At 42.5% G+C, this 13,048-nt stretch overlaps 1 protein-coding gene across 3 annotated transcripts in view; it reads left to right on the top strand.

Moving 5' to 3' along the window:
• The window catches only part of SLC22A23 (solute carrier family 22 member 23), a 120,316-nt gene that overhangs the window by 4,390 nt on the left and 102,878 nt on the right, over window positions 1-13,048 (top strand). The window contains exon 1 of one of the 3 annotated variants that reach the window (XM_044424526.1): window positions 11,190-11,202. The exons of the other annotated variants lie outside the window; for them this stretch is intronic. The gene's annotated coding sequence lies outside the window, so the exon portion shown is untranslated. Of the gene's footprint in view, window positions 1-11,189; window positions 11,203-13,048 lie in introns of those variants that run through there. 3 annotated transcript variants of the gene reach the window in all.

The following is a 13,048-nucleotide window of genomic DNA, read 5'->3' as shown; positions in this document are numbered from 1 at the left end:
TCACACCGATCTGCAGTTCAAAGGCTCGGAAATCAGTTTCTTGTCAGGGCAAATAGATTTATTTATAATTGAATGCATGGATCCATGGGTGCCTAAGTAGGAACACCCCATGTTAATTTCCTTAGGGTTATATAGAATACACAAAAGGAGAGTGGATACAATACACAGGAAGGTGATTGGATACTTTGATATGGATAGGCAAGTGATTGGATACACATCACAGCACCATAAAGAAAAGTTACATTTCGCTCTAATTAGATGCCTTTGACAAGCCTTCTAAACTAAAGTTGCCTTGAACAGGCTGGCCAAGTTCAGTAAACGAAAAGGTTACATGTGTGAACTTACAGGGTTAGGGAGGCACTTTGGCAAGCCTATAAAACACAGAGATTACACTTTGACAGTTACCCACTAATAGCGTGGGGTCATCTGGTCTTCACCACCAGACACCGAGGCATCTTTTGATGTGCTTATGGCAGGGCAGTGGGGTGGGATGGCAAGAATTGCTTTTCTGAGTACAATTGCATTGAATAGATAATACAAAGAAACGCTTCGCTTCAAGATAACTTTCTCCACTATAAACAGAAGTTTAAAAAAACTGGCATTAGTACATCTTCTTTCCCCCTTTTTTAAATCCAGCTATGAAAATTGTATCTTGCAGGAGTGATGTCATTTTGGTGGGTTGCTGACCTGACACCTATGTCTGAATGCAAGTTCATGCATGGTGGCAGGTTGTTTTCTTTCGCCGCTCCACAAAGCATTCCTTTCTAATGATCTCTAGGCACAGAATTACTTGGAGAAACCCTACTGTTGCTACAGTCTTGAAATTGTAACCGTGTATGTTAGACTTAAAAGACCTAAACAAAACCTGTTCTGTTTTGGCCTTTCCCATCTCTGCAGTAGTTCTAGAGTCAGTGCAGTGTAATGTGATGGACCTGGAAGACTTGGGTTCAGGTACCAAGTGTCATTGGATGACCTTCTGCCAGTCACTATCTTTCAATCTTTCTATTTCAAAGGGTTTTGCATGCAAATAAAATAGTATAGAATCCTATTGTCCTGTCCTAAATTCCAGGGAGAAAGGATGAGATACAAACCAGTGTAGTCTAATGATTCAAAGTGTCGGAATGGGATTCTGAAGATCCAGGTTGTAGTGCTCCCCCAACCATGAAGCTTATTGGGTGACTTTAGGCCAGCTACTGACTCTCAATCTAGCCTTCCTCTGTTCTTTGTAAAGGAGGAAAAAGGCAGGTTATAAGCTTAAAATAAATATACTGGATTGCTATCTATCTCTTGCAGTTTCTTACCAAAGGGGAAAAAGTTGACTGCATATATGAACAGACTGAAGCTTACTGATCATTTCCGTATGCCCCATTTATTGCTTTCCCAATAACAAAAAATTCCCAAGTGATGTACAGGTTAAACACATAAAAATCTCAGTTCCATTGAAACACCAATCAATAAAATAGCACAAATGTATTATGAGACTATAAGAAGAGCTTTAATAGTTTGGAGTAAAAAAAATTAGTCCCAGTATTCTGCTTCCCATAGTGGCCAATCAGATGCTTATAGGGAGCTTGCCAGCAAAACCAATTAGATACAGTCTTCACTGATGTGTGTCTTGTCTGAATTAGAAGCAGGGTTTGCGGAAAAAGTCCTGATGCTGTATATAGAAGGGGCAACACAGTCCTTCACAGGTGCACCATTGCCTCACATGGTCAGCAGCTTCCACAAATACAGCCCAGACATCCTTTACCTATAAGGAGTTTTTGAACCAATACAGCCTGATATCTTCTTGTATGTGGGGTACATGACATGCTAAAGAATCTTCAAGTCAGCATTGGCAGGCAGTTAAATACAGCATTTAAGCACTGTCATTATTTCTAATTAGATGACTCGGGGAGATAATATAGCTCAGCCTTTCCTACCCTGGCAACCTTCAGCTACATTGGACCACAGCACCCACAATTCTCAGCCAGTATAGCCATGCTGTCTGGGAATGATGGGAACTGTAGTTTAACACATTTGGAGGACATGTTTTGCATGCAAAGGTCATAAATTGCCTTTCTTATACATCCAGTAAAATAGATCAGAAAGTGATTAGGGAAGACTTCCACCTAAAGCCAAGAGAACTCCTTCCTGTCAAAGCAGGCAATCTTTAACAAAGACTCTGGCCATGTATTAGGCAGTTTCCTCTGTTCCTAATGTCTGCAACAGAAGAACCTGGTTCCCTCTAGAAGTGTTGAACTACAGTCCCCATCACCCTTGATCATTGGCCATGCCACCTGGGGCTAATGGATGGTGGTAATCTGAAACATTTGGAGGGACTGAGATAACAGAAAGCTGTTTTATTGGCAAAATAAGGGTCCTGAAACTCAAAGAAGTTCTCTGATCTAGGAACTTTGCTGTCATCCTGATTCCAGATATTGTATGGCTGTAGGAACTTAGTGATTAAAGATACTTTCTCCTTCATAGCTACTCACTTCTTCTGAGGCTGAAGTCTGGGTTTCAGAATAGGTTCTAGGGTTGAGCCTTCCCTTAAATTAAGCTATCACCTCCAGTCATTAGGGACTGACCTTGATAATATAGAACACAAATTACTTCATGCAGCTCAAATACACTGAGAAAGAGCTGATGTTATAATTTTAAAATGTCTGTCAGTTTATTTAGTTTCCAATCTAGGTGGATGTCACGACTCTGATCATAACTCAAAGCTTGTAATATGATGCTTGCTCTTGCTCTAGATTTATGTATCTGTCTTTAAAGAACCATCTAATGCTATTTAGCATTACAGGAAAAATGTAATCCTGTCCCTTAGTATTTATTCTTAGCTGATGTAGCATGTGCTTGCAGTTTAGTTACAAATGTCTTTGGTGAACAAAACTCTGAAGTAGCACTGTGCATGGCTCTGGGCTAATAGGCCTTAATTTTTAAATTTTATTGGTAATCCATATCTTCTGTGTAGAGGAAAGAAGCATTGTTATTTCTTTATCAGAAGAGAAATAAAGTGACATGGTTTCCTCTTTCCAGTTGCGTTTTCTATCAGTTGCTGTTCCTCCTCTCAAGGCAAATTGTTTAATGAATCTTGTTTGATGCAATCTTACTTTTTCAAACTGGCAACCCCTGCAGATATACTGGACTTCAGCTACCATTATTCCCAGCTAGTTTCTCTACTCCTTCTGTTTCCTTTCCACTTGACAGGCCCCTGTGTCTTCCTTGTATTTACTCCAGACGGTCTCCCAACCTTCCATGGCTAATTTTGAGGGAACATGGCAGGAGTGGGGGAGGTTGCAGGGGGAGTCTAATTAGCCTGCTATGCTAATTGGTTTCCACCCATGGTTTAAAATTTCCTATTCACTTTCCAGGTTTTAGAATGCATGCTTGCTATTAGTGATAGCAAAATATGTAATTCTGGTATCTGAAGACATTGCCCTGCTGGTACTAAGCCTTCTTTGGCATTTTGTTTTATGGCTTTCCATTCAGTTAAATTATAGACAGTGGAAAAAAATAAATCAAAGCTCATTTGATCTCAAAAGTGCTTACAGAATTGGCACTAACTCTTACAGGATAAATTGCTCACTGCCCCAGGTAAAAATATGTAAATTATCATGCTCTGTATATCACACATTCCAGTGGCCAAATCTGCAGTCCAGTTAAGGCAAAGCCCTCGGAATTTAATTAGTTTTCAACCTTCACTTTGATCACATTTGTCTGAATGTCTCCATTATTGCATTCTATTATGTTTAGTCACTTTATTTCCACTTTAAAAACAAACAAACAAAATGTGGAGCGAGATGGTTTCCAAACATTCTGTCAGAGAACTCCTTGTACAGGGATTTGCAGTGATGCAGTTAGGCACTTTTAGAACCTGGCCTTGATGGTTGTATTCTGCTCACTTTCACTTCAAAATGTCCAAAGGCAGCCCTGCTGGGTTGGAGGGCATTCCTGCTCATACCACTTGCTTGGGTCCATAGATACCTGCCCCAACTTCTGCTGTGAGGGCAGCATTGTAAATTTATCTACAAGGAGAAGGTGTGTGTTACAAAGGATTTTAAGCTGTGCTCTAGTGACTTAACTGTTCAGGTAGACAAGTGGCCGGATCAGCTGGCCTCACGTAAACTATATGCAAGTCCTGGAACACACACAATACTTTTCCGGGGCTGTACATTGCAGGGTAAGAATGGCAGTTTTAAGGAAATGACAGTTGATGTTACTGAGGATACATACAGCTTCCACTATGGAAATGAAATCTTTGTGGGAAACTCTTCTTGGATGAAGCTCTCTTAAGCATGCTTAGTTACATGAAAATAAAGGGGTGTCAACAAAATATTGCTGTGTGGAGTGTTCCCTGTTCAGGATTATAGCCCCTCTATTCCAATTGACCTGACTCCTTGCAATTGTGTCAAACCTCCCCACTGGTTATGGATCAGCATTATGTGGCCATTAAGTATGGCTTAGAACTTGCTTAGTACTTCTGCAAGCATTAGGTTTCTCTTTGCTTTGTACGGCAGGTGCAACTTGGGCTGTTGAATCATCCCTGTTGAAACTGACGGGAGATGAGCAAACCAGTATTCATGGAAATAAGTTCTTCATAGGGCAGGTTTGTTCGTCCAGAATGGGACAAAGGGCCTTTCCAGATTGCAAATCTATGTTTGTGACTCATTTCTGAAGGAGGATCCAGGCATCTTTCCATTTGGTTGCAAGGTATAATACAATTCCTTCATATACAAGTTTATCACCGGGGAAGTACAGTTAGTGACTGGGGTCACTGGAGGCAAGACTTTGCTTTTACTGTAATGGTGTCTCTGAGTATGTAAGCCGCCCCGAGGCTTCAGCAAGGGGCGGCATAGAAATGTTATAATAATAATAATAATAATAATAATAATAATAATAATAATAATAATAATACATTCCTTGACTTTCTCTCATACCAGTGAATGGTTGTGGTTCTGTCTGTTGCTCTACTTGATGGTCTGACTTTCATTGATGGCAATCCCAAAGTAGAATACAATAGGCAGATTCGCACATCACACCAACCAACCTGGCAATAAGCCACAGCAGGTGGGTTGTTAAGAAAACCCAGCCAATGATTGGGCTTACTATGGCTTGTCCACCCAGGGGATTTTATCACTCAAGCTGCTCTTCCCACTGCTGCATCTATCCCTCCCTATCCGTTAGTTTTTTCAAGATTTCCTGTAGTCTTGGTTTGACAGCCACTGACAGCCCCTCCAACATGCCCAAGTGCCCAAGCCCTTTAAAAAAAGAAAAGACAAGAAATTAGGCCCCAAATGTGTACAAATAGTTTGGCCTATTTAAAAAAAATAGCTGGAATTGTGCAATTTTGGAGGTATGGTTATGAGTCATGCTTGCATTTGTCCATATGGAAAGGCACAGTCGCTGTTTTGAAAGAAAGGATGCAACAGTTAGCCAAAGTGACTCCTGATCACAGTGGGGGGTTTGCAAGCTGGTGAGAGTTATCCACCCCTCTGCTTTGGTACTTGTGAGGTAGCTGACCTTGGCAGTGGCTTGGGCAAGCATGGCAGAGAGGCAAGGGAGTTTTTTAATATTCTCCCTGAACAGCTTGTTCTCTGTGGCTCACATTGCCCAGTCAGACTGATTCAAGTAAAGCGAACCATGCTATAGACCACAGGTTCTTGGGGTGGCAGTTTGGGAAAAAAACAAGTTAGCACCAAATGAAAGGCAACCAAGACTCACTGCTCACAGAGGTGCAAACCAAGCCAGTGCATGCCTATTTTCAAAAGACCAAGCAGTATTTGCAATACAAGTCTTTCAGACATAGCCAGTGTTTGGGCATTTTGGTAGTATTTATTGTATTTATATTCCACCTTTTTCCTTTCAAGGAACTCAAGGCAGCTTATATAATTCTCTTCCTCTCAATCTTATCCTGACAACAACAACCCTGTGAGGTAGCTTGGGACAATAATTTGTAACTGGCCCAAGATCACCCAGTTGGCTCCATGCCTGAATGGGGACTAGAACCTGGATCTCCTGAGTCCCAGTCTTGCGCTCTTAACCGCAATGCCACAGTGGCAGCTAATAGTAGTAAATAAGAAATAAAGCTTAAGCTGCAATTCTAAATAAACTTATTAGGGAGAATACCACTAAACACAGTGAAACTTATTTCTGAGTAAATGTTTATAACATTCTGATACTTGTGCTTATTTAAGTTTTGAGTGCTTAATATACATTTTTCTCTGTAATCCTCATGCTGACCCTGTGAGGAAGGCCATTTGTAAACTTCCTCCCTACATTTCAGATTCGGAACCACTACTAAGAGGCAGAAGTTTATTTAAGACCATCTGAATATCTGACTAAGCTAAGTTTTCAACAACTTTTTAACACCTACTTTGTGTTCTTTCTGCTAGATTACAAATTGGCTCTTGTGGTAAGCTATGTTAATAATTGTGAATAGGGAACCATTGGTATATAATTCCAAAGGTGTTCAAATCATAGATTTGTTATATTTATATCCTGCCTTTTTCCTTCAAGGAACTCAAGGTGTCTTCCATAATTCTCTTTCTCCTCTCATTCTTATCCTCACAACAGCCCTGTGAAGTAGGTTGGGCTGAGAGTCAGTGACTGGACCAAGGTCACGAGTTTTGTGGCTAAGTGGGAGCTAGATCTTGGATCTTCCAGATCCCAGTCCAGTACTCTAAATTCTACACTACACTAACAGCATGCATAAGCACCATGAACAGACTTTGGGAGCATTCTGAGATCCAAAAGTAGTCAGTGTATATTTAAATGAACAGAACCACATTCCTGCCTGTTGAAAAGGTTTGTATTGTTCAGTAACCCGCCTATTGACTCACCAACAGAAATTGCTCCTGCAACAGGTGACCTCTAACATGTTTTGTTTGTATAGTTGTCTTGACTTGTTCCTGACTCCTAACTGAGCAGATTAGAGGAAGCTGCCCCAGCTAGTCTAGGGACTCTGTGATACAAGCAGCCAAACTCCCAGAGAGTGAGTGATCAGAGCAGGTGAACAGGCAGAGCTAACAGGAGTGGGCTTCTTCTGTCATCTTTTACCCTAGTTCCTTGTTGGAATTGTTTGTAACTGTGCCTTTAGAATTTCCTTTTTTATACATCCCCCCACCCCCCGTCTTGGACTCTGTTTCTTATTAGAGTCACTTGCCATGGGACTTTACTTATCACTGTTTTGAGTTTATTAAAATCAACTTTCCTAAAATCCAGGGTACATATTTGGTTTTTGCTTCCTTTAGAATGAAGAATTCAAGGATAGCATGGTCACTTTCCCCCAGAGTTCCCATAGCTGCCACTTTGTACACTGGGTCTTTCCTGTTGGCTAGTGTCAAATCAAGGATAGCCATTCCTCTAGTTCAGGGGTCCTAAAACTTTTTCAACAGGGGGTCAGTTGAAAGGTGGCGGCAGCAGGCATGGGCTGGTGAGGCGATGGCTTGCTCACTTGGAAATCTCCGAGTGAGTCCAAAACAATCCAAAATGGACGCAGGTGCGGGGAGTCCAAAACCTCTGAGGCGGGCCGGAAAAATGGGCATGGTGGGCCAGATCTGGCCCATGGGCCATAGTTTGAGGACCCATGCTCTAGTTCCTTCCTCCACTTTCTTTTGGGGGAAGTCATCATCAACACATTCAGGAATCTCTTTGTTTGGCATAATTTGTCTCCCAACAGATATCAGAGAAATTGAAGCTCCCCATAACATTTATATCATGCCTCCTTGAAACATTGGCAATGCCCCTTTCAAAAGTTTCACCCCTGTCTTCTTAACTGGATGGTCAGCAATAGACTCCAACCACTGCATTTCTTTTATTCCTGCCTCCACTTATACTGATCCAGATGAAGTTATCCTCCCGCATTTGTGTGCGGAGATATGTATCTTTAACATATAGCCTGACTCTGCCTCCCTTTCTGTTCCTTCTGTTCTTCTTGAACAGGTTATACCCTTCAATTGTTGAATTCCAGTCATGGGAGTCATCCTACCAAGTTTCAGTTATACCTATCAGGTCATATTCATCCTCCTGTATTAAGAGTTCAATTTCATGTTGTTTGTTTCCCATTCTCTGGGCATTAGAACAGTGGTACTTTGGCTCACGAACTCAATCCGTTCCACAATTCTGGTTGCAACCCAAATTGGTTGTGACCCAAGTCAAATTTTCCCATAGGATTCAATGTAAATAAGGTTAATCTGTTCTCTAACTATTTTTTTAATCACAAAAATTTGAAACAAAGTGACAAAGAACAACAAAGATCACGGCCATCCCCCCACCCCCCAAGCACAATCACAGCCATCTCCCTGCCTCCCGCCCAGCATGACCGCGATTGCACCCATCTTCCCTACATGAGCACAACCGCAATCATGGCCACCCCCTCCCCCCGAGCACGACCACAATTGCACCTGTGCAGGAAAGAAGGGTGTGATCATGATTGTCACCCGATGCGGAGTTTGCAACCTGAGTTATTTCCTGAAATTTCTGTTCATGATTTGATCGTGAATGGAGGTGTTCATGAGCCAAGGTACCACTGTATATAAACATAGAAGACTATGTGCCTTATCCTATAGCTTTCTTCCTACATTTTTTGAAGAATATTATTGGGCACTTTTAGAGCTGATGTCTCTGTTGCGGTGCATAAGTTCTTGCCTGTTGTTATGCCCAGGTGTACTTGTCCTGCACTTGTAGGATTCAGTTTAAAGCCCTCCTGATAAACCACTTCATGCTGTGGCCAAACACATTCTTTCCAGTCCTTGTAACATGCAACCCATCCCTTGGCAGCAGTCCATCTTCCAGGAAGTGTACCCATGGCCTTAGAATCCGAATCTCTCACATCAGCATCACTTGCAGGGCCAGGCAGTATTTTTCTTTCCCTGTCCATTCCTCTTCCAGAAACTGGAAGGATTGCAGAGAAAACTATCTGGGTCCCAAAGTTCTTAACTTTCTTCTCTAAAGCTTCAAAGTCCAATGTGATTTCTTTGCTTGGCAATGTTATTTGTTCCCACATGAAGAAGACGGAAGAGATATGTGTCAGTGGGCTGTATGAACCTTGTCGATCTTTCAGTTATATCACTAATCTGCCCTCCAGGGAGACAAAGTAACTGATGAGTCCATGGGTCTTCCTGATATACATGTGTTTCCATCTTGCACAACAGGGAGTCTCCCACAACGAACACCCTTCTCTTCTTGTTCTGGTAAGCCTTGGTACATTGCCACTACTTGGTGGGCCTTTTGCCTCTTGTTCAGTGTTGCACGGTCTGACTTGTAGTTGTCCCACAACAGGCTGCCCTCCAGTCTCATTCTTGAGTAACTGAAAGCAGTTTGAAAGTTTCACTAGTGCAGAGTGACTTCTAGTTGTTCTGTCCCTTAACCCACCCTTTTCCAGGGAGTTTCCCCCTCATTTCCCCTTCCCTCAAGAGTTGCTTCTTCTGCCTCAGCCTGGTGTTGTTCTTCTAGCTTCTGCACCACTTTTGGCTGTTGCAGTTCTACCACTCTGTCTAAACACTTCATCTTCTTTTATTACCTTGAGGGTGGACACTCGCTGCTCTAGCGCTCTCACCTTTTGTTCCAACAAGGGCTGCTCGCTTGTACTTGTTACAAATGTAGGCCATGTTGACCTCAGGCAGGAAAATGAATATTGCACAGTCGTTGCAGGTCACCACTGCCAGGAAGTCTTCTCAATCCATTCTTTCTGCTACCTTTTTGATTCTACCTTGCTGGACCTTTTGTAACAACTGGTACTTTCTCCTGTCTTCCCTGAAGGTTGTTAACAGTTGTAACAGTAAATGGGAGTGTGTTACAAGGAAGAAAACAAAGGGTGGCTGGGGGGGGGGGGGGCTAAGGGGAAAAAAGCAGAAGAGGAGGACGTTAGGGACCTCCCCCGTGACCCCTGTTGCCAATTTTTGCTGCCAAACTGCTGTCTGACCTCCCTGTTCACTTGGTCTGGTTGCTCTCTCTGTGGAAGCTTGGCTGCTTGTGTCCCAGAGTCCCTAGACCAGCTGGGACAGCTTCCTGTGAGCTTCTCAGCTAGGAGTCAGGGATCAGAAACCAAAATAGCCTTTTATATTTAAGCTTGCACTTTTGTATGGAAGTTTGAAGGAAAGGCAGCAATTTCTGTCTTCCCAAATGTTCATAAAGAGGATCTAAAGTTAGAAAATGCTGAAGCAAATGCAATTCCTTTGTCTTCAGCCTTTCACCCTTAAGTCTGACTGCTCAACTTTTGAAAAATAGGATGCTTTTTCATGCAGTACATAGAAACTCAAACCTTATTTGATGCAGAAGACCCAGAAATTTCACATCAGTGGAGTATGTATGTTTTGGAGACATCACATTTTCCCCATGCACCAAAACGTAATGATTTGGGCTAGAAAAAAAATGCTATACTGTGGTGTCCCTTCCTTTCTTCCCTTAGCCTACAAGAGCTGTGAGAACTGTGGCTCGCACAAACGTCACTGGCACCAGTTGGACAGTGACTATGACTTCGCTAGTGCTGAAAAGCTAACACACTCATTTCTGCTGCCATTTTATGAAATTGAATTTTTAAAAAATAGTTGTTTAAAGGCTGACTGCTGCTACATACTACCATTCCAGCACAGGAGTGCTTAACCAGGTGAGACACTGTGCAGTGTGGTACTTAGCATTTTGGAGCAGCATCTGGGAAATCTGGACTCTAAACCCTGCCTGGCCACAAAGCTTACTGGGTGGCTTTGGTCCTGTCACTTCCTCTAAGCTAAATCAACCTCACAGTGTTGTTGTGAGGATAAGATTGGGGGGGGGGGGATATTTAAACTGCCATGAGTTCCTTGAAGGAAAAAGGGTAGGGCATAAATGTAATATTTAAATAAACCACTCTGTACACACACACACCCTATATCCAACCTGGCATAGTAATTATGTTGCTGCTTTCTTCTGCCTTTTATAAAAAATTAATTCTTTGAAGTTTCTATGACTGTTTTTCTACTTGCACCTCTATCTCCCATTTGTATTTTTAAGAAGCTGGTAGTATTATAAATAATACCCCACATTATGCCTACCTTTGACTCCATTTTGTAGGGTAGGATATTGGGCCACTGCAGCTGGCAGTCTGCCAAGAAGAGAACAGCAATGAGAATTATGGCAAGTCTTGTTTCACTGCATTGCGTGTCCTGTCCTTGACACCATCATTCTCTCACCATGCACAATCATTTTTCCTTTTTGCTAGGCATACTTCCTCTCTTTGTATGATTTGTACTGTGATTTGAAACTGTGTATGGCTTCACAGGTCTTGAAAATGGCTTGAAAGGATGCAAGCATCTAGTATAGGCAGGCCAGAATTGGTCTTTTATGCTTGGACTTCTGGGTCCCAGATATTAATCTGGCTGCTTCATTTTTCACTAGCTGCAGTTTCTGAGCAGTCTTCAAGGGCAGCCCCACACATAGTAAGTTGCAGCAATCTAATTTAGAGATCACTAGAATATAGATTACTGAAATAATTCTATCCCTGCCTAGATCGGGGCATAGCTGGTCCACTAGCTGAAGCTCATAGAAGGCATTCTCCACCACTGAGCCCACCTGAGCTATGAGTGACAAAGATGGATCAAGGAGTATCCCCAAACCTGTTCTTGCAATTCCATCTAGAACAGATTGAATACTTTCCAGACCGTCAGAAGAACCACCTGCCAATAGGATAACACTTACTTATGGTAGGCATGTCATGAGTGGAGCCGGGGGTTAGACTAGATGGCTCGGGAGGCCCCTTCTTACTCACTCTGTTTCTATTCCTTTGTTATGCTTGAACAGCCTTTTCCAGCCTGTAGTTGTTGTTGTTGTTGTTGTTGTTGTTGTTGTTGTTGTTGTTGTTATAACATTTCTATGCCGCCCCTTGCCGAAGCCTCGGGGCGGCTTACAACACAATAAGATACATTGAAATACAATAGAACATAATAGTTGGACACATCTAGGGAGCACCAAGTTGGCAAACCTGGCCTAGGCCCTAGGTAACATTGTATACAGACTTTCTGGGGCTCTCGCACATCTCGTGAATCCAGATGGCCATGTATTTCTATTCCTTCTATTTCCATGCTGCCAGATCCTTTACCATACACCCTTTCTCACCCTTTCCACTCTTTCATGCATTCCTGCCTTCATCTCCACTCACATTCCTACCCTGGGATTCTGGCTGCATTGGTTTCTTCTGTGTCACTCACTGGGCCTTTGTCTTAAGTAAGCTGCCGAGTATTTGTTCTCTGCTCTCTACTTGCCACTGCAGAGCTTCCTTGTTAGTTACTCTTCAAATTCTTCCTTTTCTGTAGTAACAGAATCTTCTGTTGTCTTTTTTTCCTTAGAGCAGGAGACAGTCCTCTGTGGCCCTTCATGTGTTTTGGCATACCCCCCCCCCCATCCTTCACCATTGGCCAGGGCTGATGGGATTTGCAGACCAGAACATCTGGAGAGCTACAAGCCATCCACCCTTGAGAAAGCATTTCTACAAAAGGCCAGCTAAGCTGGGTGTGTTGTGGGACATTCAGATGTAGGGGACATTTCTGGGGCAGGAAAAAGAAAAAAAAATATAGATCTAAAATATATCTCAAAATCCTACAAGCTAGGCTCCTGCAGTATGTGGACCGAGAACTACCAGAAGTACAGGCAGGATTTCGAAGGGGGAGAGGAACTAGAGATCAAATTGCCAACATACGCTGGATCATGGAGAAAGCTAGGGAGTTCCAGAAAAACATCTACTTCTGCTTCATTGACTATGCTAAAGCCTTTGATTGTGTGGATCACAACAAATTGTGGCAAGTTCTTAAAGAGATGGGAGTACCTGACCATCTTATTTGTCTCTTGAGAAACCCATATGCAGGTAAAGAAGCAACAGTGAGAACTGGACACGGAACCACTGATTGGTTCAAAATTGAGAAAGGAGTTTGGCAAGGCTGTATACTGTCGCACTGCCTATTTAACTTATATGCAGAGCACATCATGAGAAAGGCGGGCCTAGATGAATCACCATTGGAATTAAGATTGCTGGGAGAAATATCAACAACCTCAGATATGCAGATGATACCACTCTAATGGCAGGAAGTGA

The sequence above is a fragment of the Varanus komodoensis genome, unplaced genomic scaffold (genome assembly GCF_004798865.1).
Source record: "Varanus komodoensis strain SLA01 unplaced genomic scaffold, ASM479886v1 scaffold14_3, whole genome shotgun sequence".
Lineage (NCBI taxonomy): Eukaryota > Metazoa > Chordata > Lepidosauria > Squamata > Varanidae > Varanus > Varanus komodoensis.
Note: the sequence above shows the minus strand (reverse complement) of the source record. Positions and strands in the feature narration are given on the sequence as shown.